The sequence below is a fragment of the Topomyia yanbarensis genome, chromosome 3, assembly GCF_030247195.1.
Source record: "Topomyia yanbarensis strain Yona2022 chromosome 3, ASM3024719v1, whole genome shotgun sequence".
Taxonomy (NCBI): domain Eukaryota; kingdom Metazoa; phylum Arthropoda; class Insecta; order Diptera; family Culicidae; genus Topomyia; species Topomyia yanbarensis.
This window is the reverse complement of record NC_080672.1, coordinates 364991522-365015487: the sequence shown is the minus strand read 5'-3', so window position 1 is coordinate 365015487 and position 23966 is coordinate 364991522. Positions and strand designations below refer to the sequence as shown.

Below are 23966 nucleotides of genomic sequence, written 5' to 3'. Positions count from 1 at the left end.
GATTTACAATCAAGAATTTGAGATTATGATAATATCAATTTGGATAAAATTGATGTACGTCTAGGCTATATCCTTTATTATTATAAACATATTTGTTGGAATTGAAATTATTTGGGGCCTCACACTTAGGATACATATGGGATCATACTGTCTGCGTTGGCTGCGTAATAAAAAGTGCAGAAACAGGGGTCCCAAATTTTTCACAAAAAAAAATATTTCTATGACATTGAAATGTATGGTAGCGCTAATATATGAATTCTCGAGTTATTTTAATGTTTAGCTTCAAAAGAAATTTGAAACATCCGTTACAGTCGACTGCAAATGACTCTAAGACTCTTACCTGAAACCAAGAGGCTAGTATCATCCAAGCAAAATGACTTTTTATAGCCTGCGGGCAGATTTGGAAGATCATAGAAAAAAATATTATATAGGATTGGAGTGATGCGTCCTTGTGGGACGCCTGCTTTAACGCTATTATAAATTTATGAAATTGAGCTTAAAAAAGATTTATTTTTGTATTTTAGGTGTGTTTTTTTGAAATTAGAAGGAGAAGTGAACCATCCAACTTTTATTTTCAAAAAATGCACATACATAAAGTCAAATGTCGATCTGGGCGTTTTCGAGGTCGTAAACTACTAATCCGTTCACAGATTTGCAAAATTCAAAATGGCCGGTTTAAAATGGAGGGCGAAAGTTCAACATGATGGATTCAAAACGGCAAAAATAGTAGATCTGGAGGTTTTTGGTCGCTAATTTCTAACTAAGGATTAGGTAATAAGTCTATCAATAACTTTGTACACATTTGAAGCCATTGGTTTTAGCAGCGTGCCATCTTTGTTCACATTGGCTCAAATGCACAAAGTAGGAATAAGGAATAAAATCCTCGAGTTTGAGCGTACATATGTTCATCTGTGTATAAAGAAACAAAAATCCAGATACGCAATTGCATTACTGCAGGGCGATTTCATATCAAATTATATGATGTTTCATAATCGAATTCACAAAGATCATATTAATAATACTCAGCATGCTGAATAATAGCCTTTTGATAATTGAGTTTACAATGTCCATTCAATGCCCTGACTAGAATACTGCGATTGTGCTTGGAAAAAATCAGCAAATTCTTTGACATTTTCGGACTCACATCCGGCAGAAAAGTCTTTGTTTGAACGCAAGTTTGCAAGCTACGCCAATGGTTGGCACGTTCGAATGCAGCCCAAGAGCGAATCTTGTGCTTTATCCGACTTATCGAAAGTGGTAAAACTGGTTCTGGACCAACGAAGTTAGTCGCAGTGCCCGCTCTAGCCAATGACCGAGTAGCCATGGAAGGTAGATAGCATTTAAAATGCTAAGTTCCTCGACTTCCCAACCAGCCTTTTTGATGGTATATCCAAGTTGCAACGCTTATTTACTACCAAAAACAGTCGCACTAAATGCACAAAATCGGCATATGCGTACCAAACTGGAGGCGATATATGTACATAGCGATTGGAATTGATGATTGCAGACAACAATATACATGTGAAGCGTGATAATTTCTAGTATGAAAGAGACTTTAGAGGATGTATTTACGATTGGACATGCGAGACAATCTCAGATTATATACGATATCCATAACTAGTATACAATTCAGCAATATATATATATACGATTAACTCTGATTCGTCGGTAAAGAAGATCAAATGTTAAAACAGTAATTAGCAGTGGCGGATCCAGGGGGAGGGTCATGGAGATCCGGACCCCTACGAAACTTTTCAACTTGATGAGAAATTTTGAATTAATTTAAATTTTATTTTTTTTTCCTTTTTTATTTCGACTATGTTAGTCACATTTTCTTTTTTACGTTTTAACGACATTCAATTAGCTAGAGATTACTGGGTAGGGAAAGTTATGAAACTTAGAGCCATAGTACTCAAGTGAGAGCAAGGATGTGAAGTAAACAGATCGGAAAACTAGAAGTGGCAGGGTCATTAGAACAGGCTTAATATCGTGCGGGCTTAATTTTTGCCTTCTGATAATGAGGGTCGAGTATTATTCGTATTTATTCTGCCTAAGCTCGACCCTCATTATCAGAAGGCAAAAATTAAGCCCGCACGATATTAAGCCTGTTCTAATGACCCTGCCACTTCTAGTTTTCCGATCTGTTTACTTCACATCCTTGCTCTCACTTGAGTACTATGGCTCTAAGTTTCATAACTTTCCCTACCCAGTAATCTCTAGCAAATTAAATTTTATATTAGTATCAAACTCAAAATCATTTCAAACCAAATTTGACCACCAAAACTGCTCATTCCAAAATCAAAATTTCGGACCCCTCCAGAAATTTTTTTCTCCATCCGCTCCTGGAAATTAGACACATCAATCATATTCAGTATAACAAAAATTCGTTAAAAACGAACTCTAGGAAGAAAAATGAAGCGATGGCAAAAACCAACCACAGATACCTTAATGCTAAGATCGGATTCGAGCTTGCGTCGTTTGGATTCTGACTACTCGGAACTATTTTAATTATTATAAGTGTGGCAATATTTCGTGGCAATATTTCGTCGTTGTCTTCAAGTAGAGATACTCTATTCCGATAAATTATATTCGCCATATATGTAGCAATCTCACTTCAAAGATATGAAACACGTCGTAAGTAATTTCGCGAAATCATTTTTCGTATAGGTTGTGATATATTAAGTCGTAGGGTAGACGAGCCCTTATTCATCTCATTAGTCGGGATGTCACACTATTTCGTTGATAACTCGACTTAGAGTGGCTAGATTGCACTTAAATAGGTATCATTATCTTTGCTTCGCTCCTAAGAAGTAGTGCAGTTAAAATTTTTACTCGAAAAATGTAAAATGCCCGCGCTAGAGCGAAGCGAAAAGTCGAGTACAACGTATCCTACCATTTGAGCTAATGTGTTGAATGAAGATAGCAGATACTGCTCTAACTAATGTGTTCAAATGGGTGGGAAGAACAGAGGAGCTAAGATGAATTAGGGAGCAGTAACCCTATCTAAATTTTTGAAGTCATTGTGATGTATATCGAAGTCCTACATATGTTTATGCTGCTTACTGACCATTCCCACAAATAGAAACGACAACAATGACTTTATTAAGTTGTTAATCCGACATTGATCGAAGTAAATTACGATCAAATGTGAGCAAAAATACGATTTTTAATTATTCAAATATATGTAGCTATATGAATAAGTGCTCTACGACCAACTCCGATCGAACACGATTTAGAACATAGAACATCAATGCGATTTTGAATGAAAGGTCATATTCAAATCATATTTTAGTAATATGCGTAATAAATCAATTTCAGCCGACTAAAATCGACTGTCATAACGATTTTGACTCTTTGCAGACATCTTTACGAGTCTTTTTCTACATTGTTATACGATTGATGGTTTGCTGGTTTGAGTTAGACATGCGATTACTAATTTCGATCTCGAATCTGTCCAACTAAGTGCTCTCAGGGCAGCCTGACTGTCAGAGCAAAACAGAACATGGTACAGTATCTACCAAGTGAATGATGCTGGTTTAATCTCATTTCACGACAATAGACACCCGCACCGATTCGCTCCTCCAACAAAGCACCGTCAGCATAACAAACTACGTATTCTTCGAGTTGTTGCTCCATACAGCCATTCCTCGTGAGGAGGAATTTTCACAATGAAAGCTTTAAAAGTAAAACTACATGTTAGTGTAAGGTTACTGGGAGCAAGTGTATACTCATCCCAAGTAATTATTTAGGGCCCCAGTCTTGTGTGGCTAGTTGCACGATCTATTGGATTACTGTTGTTCCAAAGGCCAGTAACTTTAAGACGGAATTCACAGGGAAGTGCTTCTTGTTTCAGAGCAGCAGTCGGTGTTGCCGTAAACTCACCAGTCATCGCCATCAAGATCATCGTCTGAAGATGGTTAACTTTGATTGGATTGTCTTGACTTCTCCCACACCCGTAAACCAGAATTGGTCAAATAATTGTGTAAATCTACTGAATGTACTTGGGTTTGAGTCCCCAAAATTTGCCGAAAGCCCATCATGAAATCGACATAAGCTGACCAATTTAGTTTTGAGTCAAGAATTACCCCAACGATTCTACACCAATAATTTCAGAGTCAAAGAACTGCAACGGACGTGCTCCGGTTGTAATCCTTCATTGCGTAAAAAGCACCACTGCTGTTTTGTTTGGATTAGCTGATAATCCAACCTTAGGACACAATTGCTCAACTATGCTTGCTGCAACAAATCAAAAAATATGTTAATTCAAATACTGGTGATCACTACATGATAGTCATCGGCAAAACCATACGTCGAAAACCCAAACTCATTAAGTTTCCTCAACAAACCATCAGCAACAAGGCTTCATAGAAGTGGTGACAGCACACCACCTTGAGGACACCCACAGACATTCGGTTTACTTATCTCTACTTGTTTTAGCGATAGGCACAGACGTCGGTTGCTAAGCATTGCGTGTATCCCGATCGTGATATATGAAGGTACTCCGAGACCTTGTGCTGCTTCCAAAATGGATTCGAAAGCCACGTTGTCGAAAGCACCTTCAATATCGAGAAACATTCCTTAATTGCTTTTGCGAAAAAGATTTTTCAATTTTGTAGGCAACTTGCATTGCATTGCATTGATGCACACCCAAGCTAGCATCTCGAATGTAGTGGTCGATTAAACCTTCGACTGATTTGAGAAGAAGGAGGCCAACCTGATCGGTCCAAAGCTCTTTGTTTTCTCATACTTACGGCGATAACTTTTGGGAAAAAAATTTAAATTTATTTCCCGCTGCACTAATGGAATTATCCCGTTGTAAGTACTCGAAGTGTTCATATTCTCTTTGAAGTAGAACTTGAATGATTCCATCTTTTCCCGGAGGCTTATACGGAACAAAACTTTCAATCACCCATTTGATCGATTAGGTTGTCACGAGCAAATGTTCAAGAACCAGAACGTGCTAAATTGAATTGCGAAATAAAATTTCGTATACGAGGCTTCATTCTCAAGTTGTGAGCTTTAATAGTTAAGAAAATTAAAATATTTTTTTTGAGGTTACGATCACATCAGTTCGAAACTGCCAACTTTGGATTTGTAGTATCATTGAATAATTATTCATCGTAAAACAGCACATTTTCTGATAAAACAACTTCGGCGCTTAATTCTGTCAGAAGCAATTATAAAGAAATCACTCTTCAAACAAATTTAGATCGAGACGGCTGGATAGATTCATAATTACTGTATGTTTATGCTGAAGAATCACCGCTGATGATATCCGTGTCGGAGTGGCTGACAGGCTGGATCGGGAGAAATACCGCCGCTAAGAAACTTTCAGCACCAGCAAGCAGATAAATAGGAGCGAATATCACCAAGAAGGGAAATAATCCAACGAAGGTGGTTGAAAAGAGATGTAAATCACTATGGTGGACACCTCCGGATCGGTTTGTGTCTCAAAAGGTTACGATATTTGTAGCAGCCTTGAGCAGGGCAGATATACCGTGAATGTTGTACAACAAGCAATAAGAAGCAGCAGTGGATAAAATATGAGGGATATACACAGAATAAAAAGAGCAAGAGCACAATTCCCACGGAAGTAGTATCTAACGGTTGCCCTGAATTGAATGAGGATTGCGAGACACAAGAGAGTTAGGTTTAGTCGGTAAGCTTAACTACTACATACCAATACAACACTACCACGAGCAAGCGAGCAACAGTGTCTCTTGATTATTCTTTCTCGATAACAGAGATTTACCAAATCTGTTGAGCTGAGTCGAGCAACACTCCAGGTCTCGGAAAAAATCTTCAAAGTTTGAGGGTTTCTATACCTTTCATCTGTCATCTATCATTAATCAGAGTCAAAAAATGTTTTTTTTTCTCATTTGCCAAAATCAGCCGAAAAAGACGAGACAGCGACGCTACTTTCTAAAGCACCAGAACTTTGCGAAAACGAAAATGAGACAACGGCCTAGAACAAAGCATACGCGTAAATTCAATTCCATTATTTCCTCCGCACATTCGTTTTCGCTTAGAAATTGAGAGCGACATTAGTGCCTTCGATATTGAGCTTAGCGCTGCGCGAACAAAAATACACTATTAACAATATTTACTTGTCGTTGTTCGATTTCGTGGAATTAGGAGCTAGCGATGATAATGGACAACTGAAGCACTATTGGTGTGCATATTTCCCGTAATTACCGCGTTCTAGTTGCAATTTTATGATGCACATTGCTATAATTTCATTTAATGAAAATTAAAATGAGAATCGAAATTGTTGATTTAAAATTGAAACAAGAATGAATTTTCGTATTGTCATAGGAGATTAAACGTCACTACTTCTGCTACTCACAGTCATAGAATCGAAAGAAGAAGCCGGATTTGTTTTTTTTTATTTTGCTTTGTGTGTATTTTGTGATGAAGAAGCCAGCAAAAAGACGAAGGTGAATCCAGTGGGTTTCATCGTTTATTAAAAGGATATGAGAATTTTAGGCACTGGTGTTAACATCCTTGTCAGAGACGAATATTCTATAATCGACGGCGGTTCATCGAGAATCACAGAATTCATTATTGTTTCAGCAGTCCACCATTCAACCGTCCATATCAACATCTACGTTCAACGAAAACCATCTAATCGTAGCTGAGAACGACTGCGAATATGACATAATTGTACTGATCGCAACAAATCTCATCGAAAGTATAACGGGCGCAACTATGCGGTGAAGTATGATATGTACAGAAGCGATCGCGATAAGTGTAATGGTCGTAAAATGTCTGGCGGAGGAATACTCATAGCTGTTCACATGAATTTTGCATCTGCAGTGATATGCGTTGATGCAGCTGCAGATAAAAATGAAAGACTGTTTTCTCCACATATGTGCCGGCTATATCCTTCCAGAGGTTAGCAGAAAAAATATAGTTTTGTAAAAACGCTATTTTGAGGCCGCCATTTTGCATTTTCGATAAAAGAAATCATTTTCTAATTTTCGAATAAAAGCTAAAAAGCAGGAGAAGAACCCTTAAAGTAAAAAATGACGTTTGTGAATTTTACCGGCAACGAATCTATTTTTAGTTTGTTCTTAAGAATTTTCCACGTTAAAATAGGTATATTTTATGAAATTCCCTCCCCAAGGTTGAGGGGTTTGACGGTATTGCAAACATCATCAAGCATATTGCTTGCATCAGTGCTACAGAACCTCTTACAGACTGTTGGGGACTGACCGCTTACCTTCCAGGGTCTTCGATAGCGGTGATAGCAGTGGTGCAGCCAGGTCCAACATCGACCGTTGATTAGGTGGTGAAGGGGTAATGTTCCGAGGGGGACCAAATCCAAAATTGGCGGACCGTTGATTAGGACCAACTGGTGGAAGCTTGTTCGGTAATGACCAATATCAGGTCAAGTTCACTCACGCACAAAAACTCGCGGGTTAGGCTAAACACATTTTAGTGACACACTTTTATTCGACCGACAATGAACGACATGCAAATTGTACTTAACTTCTATATTTTACTTAATCCTAAAACACGTTAAAATCTTGCGGGTCTGTTGCCCGTTCTTGGTGGTGACCTAATTTCGACTGCTATCCCGATCATATTTAGATAGCTAGGAAAGCGATGATCGAGAGGCCTAGGTTCGGCTGATGGTATGTGAGAGATGATGGGATCTCACTCTCTTATCGCCCGTTATCAGTTCGGCATTTTCGGTGATGATAGTGGTTGTAGTCATATCGCAATTACGCTGGCTCTCCATCGTAGGTAGATTGTACCTTCACCAGTGCATAGGCCGGACCGGTACCTTGGTGCTCTCGACGGTGGTGTGATCACGATTGGTTTTGCTGCTGACCAGGGATGTAGTGTAGGGTGGATCATTGTTAGTCGCAAACACAGACAATTGCTTTAAGATGGTTATTGCGTTACGCCTCGATAGTGGTGCATCAAGGAGACCGAGAGGGCTTATGCGCCTTTTTTATGTTATATGTTTCTTCATACTCTGCACCTGCGCATACCAACGCTCAACCACTGGTCTGTGCGCGGTGGCGTGGCCGACTGGTGGGTCGACGTGGATTGACTTTTGCTGTGTGCCGTGTTTGTAAATATTGTTCTATTGGTGGTATTCGTGGATGGGGCTCACAGAGGGAGTCATTGTATGTCCATTTATCGGTCGACTTCGTCATCGTGCATATACTAATTAAATTAATTTAAAAATTAAATTAATTTAATAAAGTAAAATAAGTAGAAACCTATTAGTTGTCGCTTTGTAATAATCGTAGTTTTTCGTACTATTGTACAACTGTTATGTGCTAGTCGTATGTCTATCTATGTATGTATTCGTCTGTGTATTTGTGACTGTTGGGTCAGGGAATGGATGCAGAACTGACGTATATAATAGAATAGTGGTTAATACTACTGGTGATCAATCTGAGCATTTGGTTCTATTCATTCGGGAAAATCGGGTTGGATAAATTAGGGTAAAATAAATTTACCGACGCACGTGAGTCATCCATTCCCGGCCAGCATAGCATGATGAAAGTCTAACAGAATGCAATTGTCGTTAATGATAAATCTACAACATTTGCTGCATTTAGACGAGTTTGTTTGCATGTTACATGTGTTTTTCTATTCTACTTCATTAGTCTATTTCTTTTGTACATCTATTAGTTTGCTTTTTCATTTATGTATACCAAAATAGTATTGTTCAATTTATACACTTCTAGTCAAGCTCTTTGCATCTTTTTTCTTTATCCGGCATGTTATGATTCCTTTTATTAGTATATCTCTACTATACGCTATCTATACCCATATAGGCACAAACGCTTGTGGTCTTCGCGATAACACAAACCTGGCCACAAATGCGACCATGCAATTGCAATAATCCACACATACTTACGCCCGCGATTTCGCCTACATCAACACACCCCGGTAGTTAAGTAAACGTGGCATCTTTAAACTTCCAAACGCGGTCTCAAACATTAACCCACCACTCGCGCGATCATGAAAGTGACCGCACTTCCAAAAGTCTTACCTCGGTCCTAGCAGTCTGGACTAATGCCTTCAGTTGAACCAATCAAAAAAGTGACGCTCATATTCACTAAACAACACGTTCCATGGTGACATGACCTAGAACTCAAGTGATATGGGGAAACGGACTACCATCTGTACCATACACTAAAAATTAGGCATCAGATTCACGGTCCGCGCGCGATCAAACAAGAATACACGCTACATCATTGTAAAATCGAAATTAGTCACGCGAAGTCACATACACGTGACAAACATGTTCTTATACAAATGCTTGAGCCCTTCGCGACCATCCACGGCACCACACCCATGGTCGCACGATCGTGAATCGGTCACTTCCGGATGTCTCTATCCTTGATATCAGCAGACTAGGTCCATGCCTTCAATTGGATCAATTAAAAAAAAGCTCTCATATCCACTGGCCACCACATTACAGTGCGACATGACCGAGGACTCTAGTGATATGGGGTAACTTACTCCCTGTCAGAATGTGAATTGTACACCAAAAACTAACTATCAGAATGAAGGTCCGCGTAACCATCCAAGAACGCACGCGTATATAGGAAATGCCACACGGTTACAAAATTCAGTCTTGTACACGCGAAGTCACGTTAACGTACGAACGCTTAAGCCCTTCGCGATTAACAACGCACACCTACGTTCGCGATCGCGCAAACTTAATAACACCCCGGTAATCAGGAGAAAATTGTAGCACTCACGAAGTTTCAAACGCTGTCTCAAACACGAACCTACAAACGTCCGTTTTCGCGCGCTCATGAATCGGTCACGTCCGGGAACCATTACTCTCTGTCCTAATAGCTTAGGTCCATACATTCAGTAGGACCAAAAAAAAAAATAAAGCACATATCCACTAGACAACACGTCCCATGGCGACAATACCCGGCCTTCTAGTGATATGGAAGATCTCACACTCTTTTAGCATCTTAGCAGTACACCAAAAAATAAAGTATTTGACTCACGGTCCGCGCGCGGTTATCCAAGAACACACACGAAAATGCGAAAGGCACACGGTTATAAAATAGAATTTATACACGCGAAGTTACATACATGTTAGCACACGCGACACACCAACGCACACGCGATCGAACACGTTAACGTACAAATGCTCGAGCCCTTCGCGATGATACACGCGATCGCGAGTCTCTACGCCCGCACATACCTGAACCGTACAATGAATATCACATTCAGAATCACGACCCGCTACAATTGTCCTAATGCAGCGTTTTAGTGGGCGACATTGCCTGTCTCGTCTGCAAATTGTAGTATGTGATTCTGACGGGAAGCCCTTCCGAGAACCTAGCTCTACAGCTCCAGTAGGACAACTCTTGGAAAAAAAATTATAATTCATTCAAAAGCCTACATTTCTCCCGATCAACATGGTTTTCATCCAGCTTCATCTGGGACAACCAATCTGCTCGGTTTCATATCAGTTTGCATAAATAACTTAGAAAATGGGAAGCAAGTCGACTCTATATATACTTACCTCAAAGCTGCATTTCACAAAATTGATCATGGCATACTTCTGTTTAATCTATCCAGTCCAGGTACATCGGACCTAATCCTGCAATGGTTGGAGTTCGTTCTACTTGTGTGGGACAAAAGTTTGTGTTAAACTCGGGTCGTTCACGTCAGAGTGATTCGAAAATAAGTCCGATTTCCCACAAGGTAGCAATCTTGGACCATTGCTATTCGCTGTGTATTTCAACTATGTTGCTGAGCTGCTTAGAATCGGTTGCAGATTTTTCTATGTCGTTGATATGAAAATATATATGGCAGTTGAAAATCCAGGTGATTGACATAAGCTTCAAGATCTACTAAATTTGTTGCATGAGCCAAGTTCAAGGACGATCAGAAGAGATTAATGTCAAAGTTTATTTATAATTAAGTTTTTGTACCCTTATCACTATTTTTTAAGATATTTTGTTCATTAAACCCACAATTTGTCAGTTGAATTATAAGCAAAATAAACAAATATTCAAAATCACAGTCTACTTTCTACTTCTGCCACAGTCAGACGTACAATCGAGCCAAGTGAACAACAGGCCTCTCGATCTAGTGTGCATTGTCTCGAGAACAAAGGAAACATCGGATTATTCTTGTCATCATGAGTAAAATTGACGAAAAAGCTCTACTCGGACCCAACGCTGAGGTCGTTGACTTTAAATTTTGTTTAAAACGGCCGAGTTTTAGTGAAGTGGAATACCTTCTGAAGGTAAAAATGCAACTTAGACTTACGGAAGTGTTGTACCTTCAGTATCATCATCTTCGCAGTGCAGTGTTAATATCATTCAACACGTTAGCACAAGCCAAGCGTTTCGTTTTGAAGAACAACTTAAAACACGTGGTTGATAGTGACAACGTTGGAATTAAGATTCCCCTATATATTGAGAATGATTATATAGATGTAAGGTTATATGACCTATCACCTCGTACCCCTCTTGAGCCAATTGCAAAATGCATGTCGCAATACGGAGAAGTAGAATCCGTTACACCTGATACTTGGAGAAACTTCTTCCCGGGTACTCCTAACGGCGTTTTTGTAGTGAGGATGCGGGTTGAAAGGCCTATACCCTCCTACTTGGCAATAAAACTCAATACTCACGGAACTACAACTATGCAAACTACGCTATGCACCCATGAGGGGCAAACTCCTACGTGCAAGTATTGTAATCAGACAGCTTATCATGGACAACCTTGCGCGGAAGATGCAGAGGAAAATGCATCTCAACCGATTGCCAACTCATCTACGGCAAACCAACCTAAAACAGAGTTTTCAATACCAATGCCTGAACCACAAACGGTGGCCAAATTTGTGGCAGCTGTTCAGATCATAATGACAACCGCAAAACAATCATCCAGCACCCCAAAAGCAACTGTAATCAACATCGGCAACGAATGCAGTAACAATGACGATTTACACTGATCAACAATAAGTGCAAGAAGCAAGGGAGAACATCTGATCCCGGACACCAACCCAGCTTCGACCGGGACGTGAAAAACAAGAGAGAATTAAATGACCCCCCTGACGCTGTTTGCCAACAGACCTCGCGAAAAAAGGTCTCCGCTCGCAATAAAAAGTTGCGCGCACGAGATCCAATTAATTAATTCTTGTTTGTATTTTTATTTTTACATGTATTGTAAACGTATAAAAGATCCACGGCTCCGTTAAGCTACCGCTATGAGCCGTGTCAAATAAACGACTTAAAAAAATATTCGAAATCAATCAAAATAATTTTCAATTTAACAAACGAGTTTTATTTCAGTTCAAAGATAGGGTTCGTCGCGGTGCGGATGTGGGCGGTAAATGGATAGTCCGCACCGCAACCGCAAAAAAATTATAAAACCGCACCGCTTACCGCAACCGCACTGCATTTACCGCACCGCACCGCGCGGTAATGCGGTATATGCGGAAAAATTCTGTATTTTTGAAAAATGTGTTGAAAAATTATTAATTTTTTGTATAATCATATGTAATAAAATATTATTCTTATTTACACGAACATTAACTTTGACGGACTCCACAGAATGTAACATTTATTAAAAAATGTCAACTTTGAATGTTTTATTAATAAAATGCCGTACATTTTGAAATAAATACTTTCGAAACAAGATAAATATTAGCATAGCATTGAAGTCCTATGAAATGTAGCGCTGTATTTCATCATTATACATACAAAAACGTTCTTCCGAAGCAATTAATAGGAAAACTTTTAATTTAATTATCAGAAATCATTCTACACATAACATAACAGGAATCCATCCCATCTCAACTGGTACAGAGTTGTTGAACGACATTTGAAAAACTGCAAAAGATGTATGATTTACAGCATACAGCAGAAATGTTATTACAAATAGGGGATTTTAGGAACAAAATACCTCAAAACACTTGCTTCGTATTTTTCAAGAAATGGATGTATTCTTATTCAAACACAAAGATTGCTCCCTTAAAATTGAATTAGTTGTAGTTTTCTAATAGCTAGTTCGAAAGTTCTACCTTTTTACGTATTTTTTTCTAATATTTTTCCATGATGCCAATGGCAAAAGCTTCAATTAAAGTTGCTAGGGGTCAAAAATTATCCAAACTTTGCAAAACTTGGCATCTGGGCTAACTTTGACAGTTGTCACAATATGAAGGTAGGCTTTGAGAAACACAAAAAAATCGAAATACCGTACACTAACTTCGAAAGCTTTAATTTCAAAAAGTTACAAAATACTCCTAACTGAAAAATATTAGTTGTTAATTTGGTAGAAAATATTCCCAGTTGGACGAACAATGCACGTATGCGGAAAAAAAGTTATGTAGGAGTCTTAAAAACGGACTGCAGAAAAATTCATTGCGAATTTACACAGAAACCAAAAGAGATAGAAATATGATGTTGAAGAATGAATGATAAGGTTATCAGCCTGGACCCCTCCTTATTTTGGACACTTTTCAAACAATTGTCTCCCTTACTGCTGATTCCTCCAAATTCGTTTGGTTTGATGATGATAATTACATTCTTTGGGTTGTTTTTAAGTCCTAAGACTTTTTTAAGTTCATCTTTAAGTTCTCCAAATTAATTAAAATTCACAGTTGAGAAAATGTCATCGTAAATGATTCATAATTCCACGATTGCCAAGAGGAAGCGGGAGAAATGGTACATTTTTAAATTGTATTTGACAGTACAATTCAATTGTTTTTCAATGATTGGATTGTGCATTTTATATATTTGAAAAGGTTCGCTTGTAAATTTTTCAAAGTGTTCTAAATATGTCGTAAAAATAATGATGCCAAATTATATTGGACACAGCTTATAGATTGTTGTATCATATTAGAATGTAACAAAATGTAAAAAATCAAGTAACGATAGGTCGAATAAAGATTATATTCGGATTTCTTTTCAAATCATTGTCAAGTCCATGGAAATTAGAGCAATTAAATGTTTATTATGTTTCCCAATTGTAAGGTAATAAGTTGCGTCGTTCTTAAAAGGTAAAAGTCAAAGTTTTAATTCACTGCAGACTTTATCAATTATTTTTTTAAGTGCGGTTGCGGTAATACCGCGCGGTAAAAGCTCATTTCCCGCACCGCATCCGCGAGAAAAAGTGTCTCACCGCACCGCAGTTTTTGCGGCGCGGTTGCGGTAATTACCGCAACCGCGACGAACCCTAGTTGATACACTGTTTTAATTAATTAATTTGTATTAACGAAACCATTGTTCATAACATTAGTTCAAATAGTAGCAAATTTTTAAAACAAGCTTTTATGAGTTTTCGCAGCATTTATTAAATTTTTGGGGTTGTTTGAGATTGGTTAAACGATCGAGCTGAATGGTTTAGTAATGAAGATAGAATCGGATGAAATTAGTTCAAGATTGTCATTTTTCCGCTGGGTAGCTCATGGTTATTATCTTTGAATAGGGTTCGTCGCGGTTGCGGTAATTACCGCAACCGCGCGGTATTTACCGCACCCGCACCGCAAAAACTGCGGTGCGGTGAGACACTTTTTCTCGCGGATGCGGTGCGGGAAATGAGCTTTTACCGCGCGGTATTACCGCAACCGCACTTAAAAAAATAATTGATAAAGTCTGCAGTGAATTAAAACTTTGACTTTTACCTTTTAAGAACGACGCAACTTATTACCTTACAATTGGGAAACATAATAAACATTTAATTGCTCTAATTTCCATGGACTTGACAATGATTTGAAAAGAAATCCGAATATAATCTTTATTCGACCTATCGTTACTTGATTTTTTACATTTTGTTACATTCTAATATGATACAACAATCTATAAGCTGTGTCCAATATAATTTGGCATCATTATTTTTACGACATATTTAGAACACTTTGAAAAATTTACAAGCGAACCTTTTCAAATATATAAAATGCACAATCCAATCATTGAAAAACAATTGAATTGTACTGTCAAATACAATTTAAAAATGTACCATTTCTCCCGCTTCCTCTTGGCAATCGTGGAATTATGAATCATTTACGATGACATTTTCTCAACTGTGAATTTTAATTAATTTGGAGAACTTAAAGATGAACTTAAAAAAGTCTTAGGACTTAAAAACAACCCAAAGAATGTAATTATCATCATCAAACCAAACGAATTTGGAGGAATCAGCAGTAAGGGAGACAATTGTTTGAAAAGTGTCCAAAATAAGGAGGGGTCCAGGCTGATAACCTTATCATTCATTCTTCAACATCATATTTCTATCTCTTTTGGTTTCTGTGTAAATTCGCAATGAATTTTTCTGCAGTCCGTTTTTAAGACTCCTACATAACTTTTTTTCCGCATACGTGCATTGTTCGTCCAACTGGGAATATTTTCTACCAAATTAACAACTAATATTTTTCAGTTAGGAGTATTTTGTAACTTTTTGAAATTAAAGCTTTCGAAGTTAGTGTACGGTATTTCGATTTTTTTGTGTTTCTCAAAGCCTACCTTCATATTGTGACAACTGTCAAAGTTAGCCCAGATGCCAAGTTTTGCAAAGTTTGGATAATTTTTGACCCCTAGCAACTTTAATTGAAGCTTTTGCCATTGGCATCATGGAAAAATATTAGAAAAAATACGTAAAAAGGTAGAACTTTCGAACTAGCTATTAGAAAACTACAACTAATTCAATTTTAAGGGAGCAATCTTTGTGTTTGAATAAGAATACATCCATTTCTTGAAAAATACGAAGCAAGTGTTTTGAGGTATTTTGTTCCTAAAATCCCCTATTTGTAATAACATTTCTGCTGTATGCTGTAAATCATACATCTTTTGCAGTTTTTCAAATGTCGTTCAACAACTCTGTACCAGTTGAGATGGGATGGATTCCTGTTATGTTATGTGTAGAATGATTTCTGATAATTAAATTAAAAGTTTTCCTATTAATTGCTTCGGAAGAACGTTTTTGTATGTATAATGATGAAATACAGCGCTACATTTCATAGGACTTCAATGCTATGCTAATATTTATCTTGTTTCGAAAGTATTTATTTCAAAATGTACGGCATTTTATTAATAAAACATTCAAAGTTGACATTTTTTAATAAATGTTACATTCTGTGGAGTCCGTCAAAGTTAATGTTCGTGTAAATAAGAATAATATTTTATTACATATGATTATACAAAAAATTAATAATTTTTCAACACATTTTTCAAAAATACAGAATTTTTCCGCATTTACCGCATTACCGCGCGGTGCGGTGCGGTAAATGCAGTGCGGTTGCGGTAAGCGGTGCGGTTTTATAATTTTTTTGCGGTTGCGGTGCGGACTATCCATTTACCGCCCACATCCGCACCGCGACGAACCCTAGTATCAACAGAAACTCTGACAGTCCAATTTATTAAAATGAATATCTCACTTTCAAATGACATTTATAAATCAAGCCTCCTATACTGAAAATACTCCCACTAACTACGAGCTCCCGGCAACACTGTCATCCACCTCCGCAAGAGATGACTCCGGCGGTCGGTATAGGTACGTGTGCTTCCACAATCCAAACAGGCTCTTTTTCTGCGAACATTGGCAGACATTAAACAACACACAGACATATAAATGCGCACGCCTCGAGCAGGGACATTTCAGTTGAACAACTTTGGTGCACAAATTTAGACCTATCGGGCCCGACTCGAGTGGTGAGTGGTTTCAGTGGTCCACCGTCTCCTCTCCACTACAGTTGAGCCTTTCCTTTTCCCGGACCGAACCGAATCCGAAAGCGATCGATATCGTAGAAAAAAAGAAACAAGTGCAAAGTGCGTGTGTGCATATATTAAGTGTGTGTTTCGGCTCGTGTTTCTCGAAGGAAACTGAAAATTCAAGTTCGTACGAAAAGCTCCCCTTCGAAAAAAGGAAAACCCGATCAGTTACTACTGTCAGGTGCAGGAGGTGGTGGGGAGAGGGCTGACACTCAATTAAACAGTTCAAAGTCAAGTCCTTGGAGCTGTCAAGCGCAGCAACCTTTCGCTTCCAGTCAGCCGAGACTCGAGACTAGAGTCGCCCTCAAGTTCGGTTCCGTCGCGGAACGTTCAAGTGTCGGAAAATAGTCACCATCAACAGGTGGCGCCAGTTCGGCCACTTACCGTGGTGGTGACTACCAAATCAGCAACAGTTGGTTGTGTAGTTAAAAGTGTTTACCGACCGAGAGTGACAAAACCGTCCCCCACCCCCTTCGGCTCACGGCTTCTGTGTCGATTCACATATTTGCGAACGGGCTTAGTTTGGCAGGAGGGCGGGGATTTGGGTGGAGGTCCATTACGGGGCAATACTGCTGGGGAGCAAGTCGGCGAGTGAGTGAGTCGAGGCGGACAGAGAATGGCAGTGGGAAAACCTGTTGCATTTGAAATTCTGATACCAAAGTGGATTAATGACTGCTAGCTGGGGCAGGCTAGTGCGATAGTGACGATAGTCCATCTGGCTAATTGATTCCGCCTTGAGGGTGGACGAGAATTTTTCACTGCATCACGTGTTGATTGGCACTGAGCACAACTTGCGGGGTGCGGCTAGTTTAAATAGTTGCAGTAGAATATTTGTATCCTTTCAATATAAACCAGTAGATTTCAAATAATGAACGTAATAATTTAATTCTAGACTATTTGGTCGAACATAGTTTCATCTACTTTGTACTCCAGAAAAACTGAGATTTTTTGAACAAGACTGGAAATGCCTGGATGGTATATACAGGCCCGTAGCGTGCGATTGACCAGGTTAGACCCCGCCAAGGGCGCCAACCTTAAGGGGGCGCTGAATCTTGATCTACTTTGTAAAATAAGTGAGGTTAAGTCATAAAATGAATCAGAATAAGTTTCCCATTTTCAAGTACAAACTAAATTATTGTTCGATACTGAAAATGAACGTCAATGTAAACACAGAATAGTATTGTATCGATTTTGTTGGCTATTTTCGTCAATTTTAAGACTAAGAGAAATGACCATTAGACGGGTGGCTTTAAATGCCCTGCCTACAAGAAGGCGACTGCAGGCCGACGGTAATTGAGATAATTCAGATAACTTTTTGTGGCAGTCTACGACAAAAACTATGTGTGATGTCGCATTGATTGCAGAGCCGTGTCAAATCACCCCTGATAACAGTAACTGGATGGTGGATAGATCGGGAACGGCTGTGATACTAGTTATAGGCAAATTTCCCATTCAAGAAGTGGGCTTCGTGATCGCCAAAATCAACAACGGCGTCTTCGTGTGCAGCTGTTACGCTACCTCAAGGTGGACAGTAGAGCAATTGAGCCTAATACTGGACTAGTTAACCGATCAGTTGATCGGTCGGAAGCCGGTAGTCATTGGCGACGACTTCAACACCTGGGCTGTGGTTTGGGTAGTAGAGTAACCAACACAAGAGAGTGTATCCTGCAGGAAGCTCTAGCGAAGTTAGACGTACGCTTGTGTAATGAAGGTTCTGTTAGCACATTTCGGAGAGACGGGACATCACCGACGTCACATTATGTAGTCCCTCATTGAAGGCGAACATGGATTGAAGAGTATGCGAATCGTATACGCATAGCGACCACAAGGTGATTCGCTACCGTATCGGTCAACGGCACCCTGCTGCAGTACGGAGAAGGAAAACCGGTGAGCGAAGGTGGAAGACGAAAGCCTTCCCCAAGCAACGATTTAAGTTTTATGGTACTCTTGAAGTCGCTCTTAAAACTTAGATCTTGGGTCATCAAACACCTCTTCGTAGAGGAACTTCAACCGAACGGCGGGACCGAGAATGTGGACGCAGCTGACCTAACAAGAAGGATTGTGGAGCCTTGTGACACCACAATGCCGCGAAAACTGAAACCACGCAATAGACGGCGACCAGCTAACTAGTGGAACGAGACGCTTAGTACGCTACGCGCTGCTTGTCTCAGTGCCAGAAAGCGGGCTCAGAGATATCAATATCGAATAGAGAAGAGCGCAAGGCAGCGTTTCGGGAAGCTAGAGCCGCCTCAAAACTTAGCAAGTCAGACTGCCAGAAGGAGCTGTGCCGAGAAGTAGACGCCAACCCCTGAGGCGACGCATACCGTGCCGTGATGACGAAAATGAAGGGCTCGTCGACGCCGGCCGAAATGTGCCCGGGTAAACTAAGAATAATCATCGAGAGTGCTTTCTCGAAGCACGATCCAATTATCTGGCTACCGACACCATACGGCGAAGATGAAGGAACAAACACGGACGATCGGCAAGTGACTAACGATCAGCTCGCAGAAGTATCGAAGCGCCTGAAATCAAAGAAAGCCCCCGGTTCGGATGGAATACCAAACGTAGTGCTGAAAGCTGTGATCCTGGTATACCCGGACATGTTCAGCATGGTGCTGCAGAAATGTTTAAATGAAGGCAATTTCCCCGAAACGTGGAAGGTATAGAAGCTGGTATTGCTGCCGAGGCCAGGGAAGCCACTGGGCGACCCGGACTCGTATAGGCTCATATCTTTGTTGGATACACTCGGAAAACTGCTGGAAAGAATCATCCTTGATAGGTTGACGACTGAGGGTGAGCGTGGAATGTTCCAGATGCAGTTCGGTTTCCGCAAAGGAGCATCGACAGTGTATGCAATTCGGACAGTGCTCGAGAGTGCTGAGAAGGCATCTAAACAGAAGGGAAGAGGAGAACGATACTGCGCTGTGGTCACGATAGATGTGAAGAATGTATTTAACAGCGCCCGATGAGAACCACCGTCACAGCGTTGCACAGAATAAGGGTTCCCGACTATCTATACCAGATCCTGAAGAGCTACTTCCCGAGATGAGTGCTGCTGTACGAGACGAACGAAGGGCAGGAGTCAATGCGAGTTACAGCGGGCGTTCCTCAGGGCTTCATTCTCGGATCAACTCTTTGGAACGGGATGCCAAGCACTGCCGCTTGCCAGGAAAGTGAAAATCGTGGGTTTTGCGGACGACGTGTCACTAACGGTGATGGGTGAGACACTTGAAGAAGTGGAGGTGTTGGTGACGGGGCCAATAGACGCGATCAAGAGCTGGATGAACGGGGTCAAACTTCAAATAACTCACCACAACTGCAAAGCGGTGCAGCAAATGCAGATTGACGTCGAAGGGCACATGATTGCATTGAAGCGTGCACTAAAGCAACTGGGAGTGATAATCGATGACCGGTTAAGCTTCAACAACCACTTCGCCTACGCCTGCGCAATGTCGGCGAAGGCAACGAACGCAATTGCGGGAATCATGCCAAACGTAGGTGGTCCGAGAAGCAGCACTTCTACTGTTTCGGCATCGAAACTGCAATATGGGGTGCTGCGCTGAAAACCAAGCGAAACTGTGAAAAACTGAACAGGACTTTCTGGCTAAAGGCCCTACGAGTCGCGAGTGCTTACAGAACAATATCGTCGGAGGCGGTATGCGTTATCGCCGGGATGATCCCCATCTGCATCACTCTGGCTGAGGATGTGGACGTACTACCAACGGACAAAAGCACGTAATGTAAGGAGACTGGTCCGTGCGAACTCGTTGGTTAAATGACAGCAGGAGTGAGACAACGCGGAGAAAGGAAGGTAGACCCGCCGACTTATCCCAAATGTGTCGGCTAAGATTTTGTCCGGGCACGGATGCTTCCGGAAGTACTTGCATCGGTTTGGACATTCTTCGTCATCCCTTTGTCCGGAGTGTGTGAACGTGCAAGAGACACCGGAACACGTGGTCTCCGAAGGGGTAGGCCTGATATAGCAGTGGACAATATCGTCGAAGAGATGTGCCACGACGAGCATATCTGGGACGCTGTCAACAGGGTGGTTACGAGTACTCTCTCCGAGCTGCAGAGGAAGTGGCGAAGGGACCAACAAAATAGCGCCATTGGCAAGAAAGTCACTGTGAAGCCCCTAATCGGGTTACGGAAGAAATTCCGCCCCCTTGGAACTCTCCGACAGTGTAGACTAGGTCCACCACTGGGGACCAGTTGAGTAGTACGTGGCATAACGACGTGTTCAGCTTATCAGGCGCCAGCGAACTGGACCGGAATCGCCGGACCGATTTCGACACCCTACTGGGTAGCTCGTGAGTAGGCTAGATCCACCGCCGGGGATTATACCGTGTAGACCGCGTCAAATAACAGTGGGACGTTGGGGCGCCAGGGAAGCGGAAGCAATGGTTCACCCGGAATCGCTGGATGGATATGGCTGGCCCATTGAGTAGGCTAGGTCCACCGCCGGGGACTAGACCGAGTAGACGAAGTGGGGAGCTGGAAGGCTCACAGAAACGAACATCGGTATCAGGAGCAATCTACCGCCAGGGAATTAACGGTAGGGTAGATTCGCCGCCTTGGATCACCCGACAGAATCGTGACGAAAAGGTAAGCAAATTGGCTCACGAAACAAACACCGGTACCGAGAGAAATTCCGTTGCCGGGGAACTCTTAGTCGGAGTAGGAAAATATCCGAGTTAATCTGGATAAAGCTGGGAGCTAAATGGCTCAAGGAAGCGAGTGTCGGTCGGGGAACTATCCAAGTAGATCGTGATAAGGCCGGGAGCTGAATGACTCAAGGTATCAGCACCTAAACGACTCACGGGGACGAGAGCTAAATGGCGACGTAATAGGGTGATGAGCCTATTTTCACCATACTAAGCAAGGTGCCTCACTAATTCGGTAATCTCTTGCCTTACAATCAATGGAATACGTAAAAATTGACATCAACCGCTTTGCTTCGTTGTTAAGAACCAATATAATAACACAAATGCGTTGAAAGTAGTAAAATTCTCGTGTTTGAGCACAATGAAAACTCGAATCGAGTGCCCCTATTGTTGAGCTACCATTCGACTCAATGCGTTGGACAAAGATGGCAGACACTGCTCTAACCAACGGCTTCATATGGGTAGGGTGATAATAGAAACATGGTGCAAATAGGCTCATCACCCTAGATGGAGACAAGAAGCAAGAGAAGAGTTGAGAGTTAAATCAAAGCTCAAAGGCCATATCATGAACCAAGCTAGAATAGGTAGATCAGAAGAAAGAGGTGCGGCGAAAGCACAATAACCCCCTCCACGAAGTAATACCTTGACGTAGTTCCGTGGGGAAGAAGGGCGTAAAAATGTAAGGAGTATTTTTAGTGATTAGGCACGAACGTGAGCCCCACACATTGCATAACGTATCTTTAGGAGAAAATCAAAAACGAACATTTTCCGCGACTCGTTTAATCAAATCTAGAGTAAGACTAGTGATGATATATGTAAAAACTTTCAAACGGGTATTTTCAAACTTTTTTTTGGGATTTTATGAACGTCTTCATGACGGCTTAAAACATTTTTGATAAGCGGATGGACCGCAAAACAACATTATTGGTCAGTCTAATGCTGACCAAGCAGAGTGAAATATGCTAAATTAGGAAAAAAAGTGTCGAGTCGTCGTCAGACCGCAAGAAGTCACTTCTGGACGCTTCCATGTGGAGTTGTCTATTTACAGGCACAGATTTGACATAGAAATGAATATTTTTCCACATCCGCAGATCGCTTGTCAAACAAGGTTTTTCTGGTTGGTTGGCTAAGGTCCAGTGCCGTTCAAACGTGGTGTACCAAACGGTTAATTGTTGTTGTCAAAAATAAATTGAAACGTGAATCGAAATGTTGAATTGAATCAACGACGGTTTTGTGCCCCCGGCAACAGATTCATACGATATGCAGATTCATACGATATGTGTTACGTCAATTGCCTTGGAACGATCCGCTGAACCTGCCACCATACGAGGATCGTTTTTACGATTTTTATGACTTTAGAAGATCATTGACACGCGTCGCAACTTATTTTCGTGTCCAAGCTTCTTCTGGCTGAATAAGCTGTTCCCGATCTCCTATCATAAATTAACCTTTTACGCACCAACCCGTGTCCCCCGTCCTTGAACACTGCTGCAGACTGAAATGCGCAACACTGACTGCGTTGCCAGCAGACAAATATTAGAAATGACCCGTCGCTTCAACGATTATAGTGACATCTTCGACTTCGTTATAAATTCTACACAGTTTCGTAATCGTTTGTTGCCACTTTAGGTCATTTTTTTAGTTTATTTCATTAAGACTCAGTGTCAGTTGGACTTCAATTCAAATACTAATACAAGTACAAAAGAATGTCGAAATTCGCTACAAATCTTCTGATCAGACAGGCAATTTGTGGATGCGGAGAAACGGTTCAATTCCTATTGAACTATTTTCGGCAATATTATCAGACAAGACAACTAATTATTGATCTATTTAAAGATTCACATTTTCTACAGATCCAATTTTTTATTAAATTGATACTTTTTATATCATTAGACAGGCTGATTTTTCTAGGAATTATTCTACTAGATGCTTGAAACTGTGGCAAAAAAGATCAGTAATTTTGCTCGTTAACACGTAAAGTGTGTGAAAAAAAAACTACTAATTTCACTAAAAAGCATAAATACTTTAGCTATATTGACTTACAATCTTGTAAAACCGTTGGGACTCGATAAGATTACCCAGATTAAGCAAATATTGTAGTGCAATACAAGAGATATGTTTCAATGAATCAATCTACCGAACTAACCGGAATTTATCCACTACTGCTGTTCACTAATCGAAAGGAAATCCCTTAGTACTGATTTCTGTTATCTTCTAATTTACGTAAATTTTGTAAAATGTAACATTGATGACACCACTAAAAAAAAACTATAAATATGGGCGAGCTCATCAATTTAAGTATCACACCTGCTTCCGACAAATCAAAGAGAACACATAGCACTTGCTTCTCATGTGCCGAAGATTTCTCTGTTTTTAAATCACTGCAACTTATTCGAATCCTATGAAGTTTTTGTAAAAAAATTATCAGCGTGGCGGCTGTGTGCATAGCCTATTGTCTAGTTCCTTCCATGAGAAACCGGCCAACCGCAAAATATCACCATCGTCGATTCGAACGAAACTTTACATTTGTGTTAGGTTTATGAATCTCCATGATTTTTTCGGGCAATTTCAATATTCTGATACAAGAGCA

General features: G+C 40.5%; 1 protein-coding gene across 4 annotated transcripts in view; it reads left to right on the top strand.

The window, feature by feature from the left end:
• LOC131693019 (GTP cyclohydrolase 1) overlaps window positions 1–23966 on the top strand; it is a 105540-nt gene that overhangs the window by 20402 nt on the left and 61172 nt on the right. For 2 of the 4 annotated variants that reach the window (XM_058980478.1, XM_058980477.1), the window contains exon 1: window positions 16660–16835. The exons of 1 other annotated variant lie outside the window; for it this stretch is intronic. The gene's annotated coding sequence lies outside the window, so the exon portion shown is untranslated. One more of the 4 variants, XM_058980479.1, reaches the window with a different exon arrangement.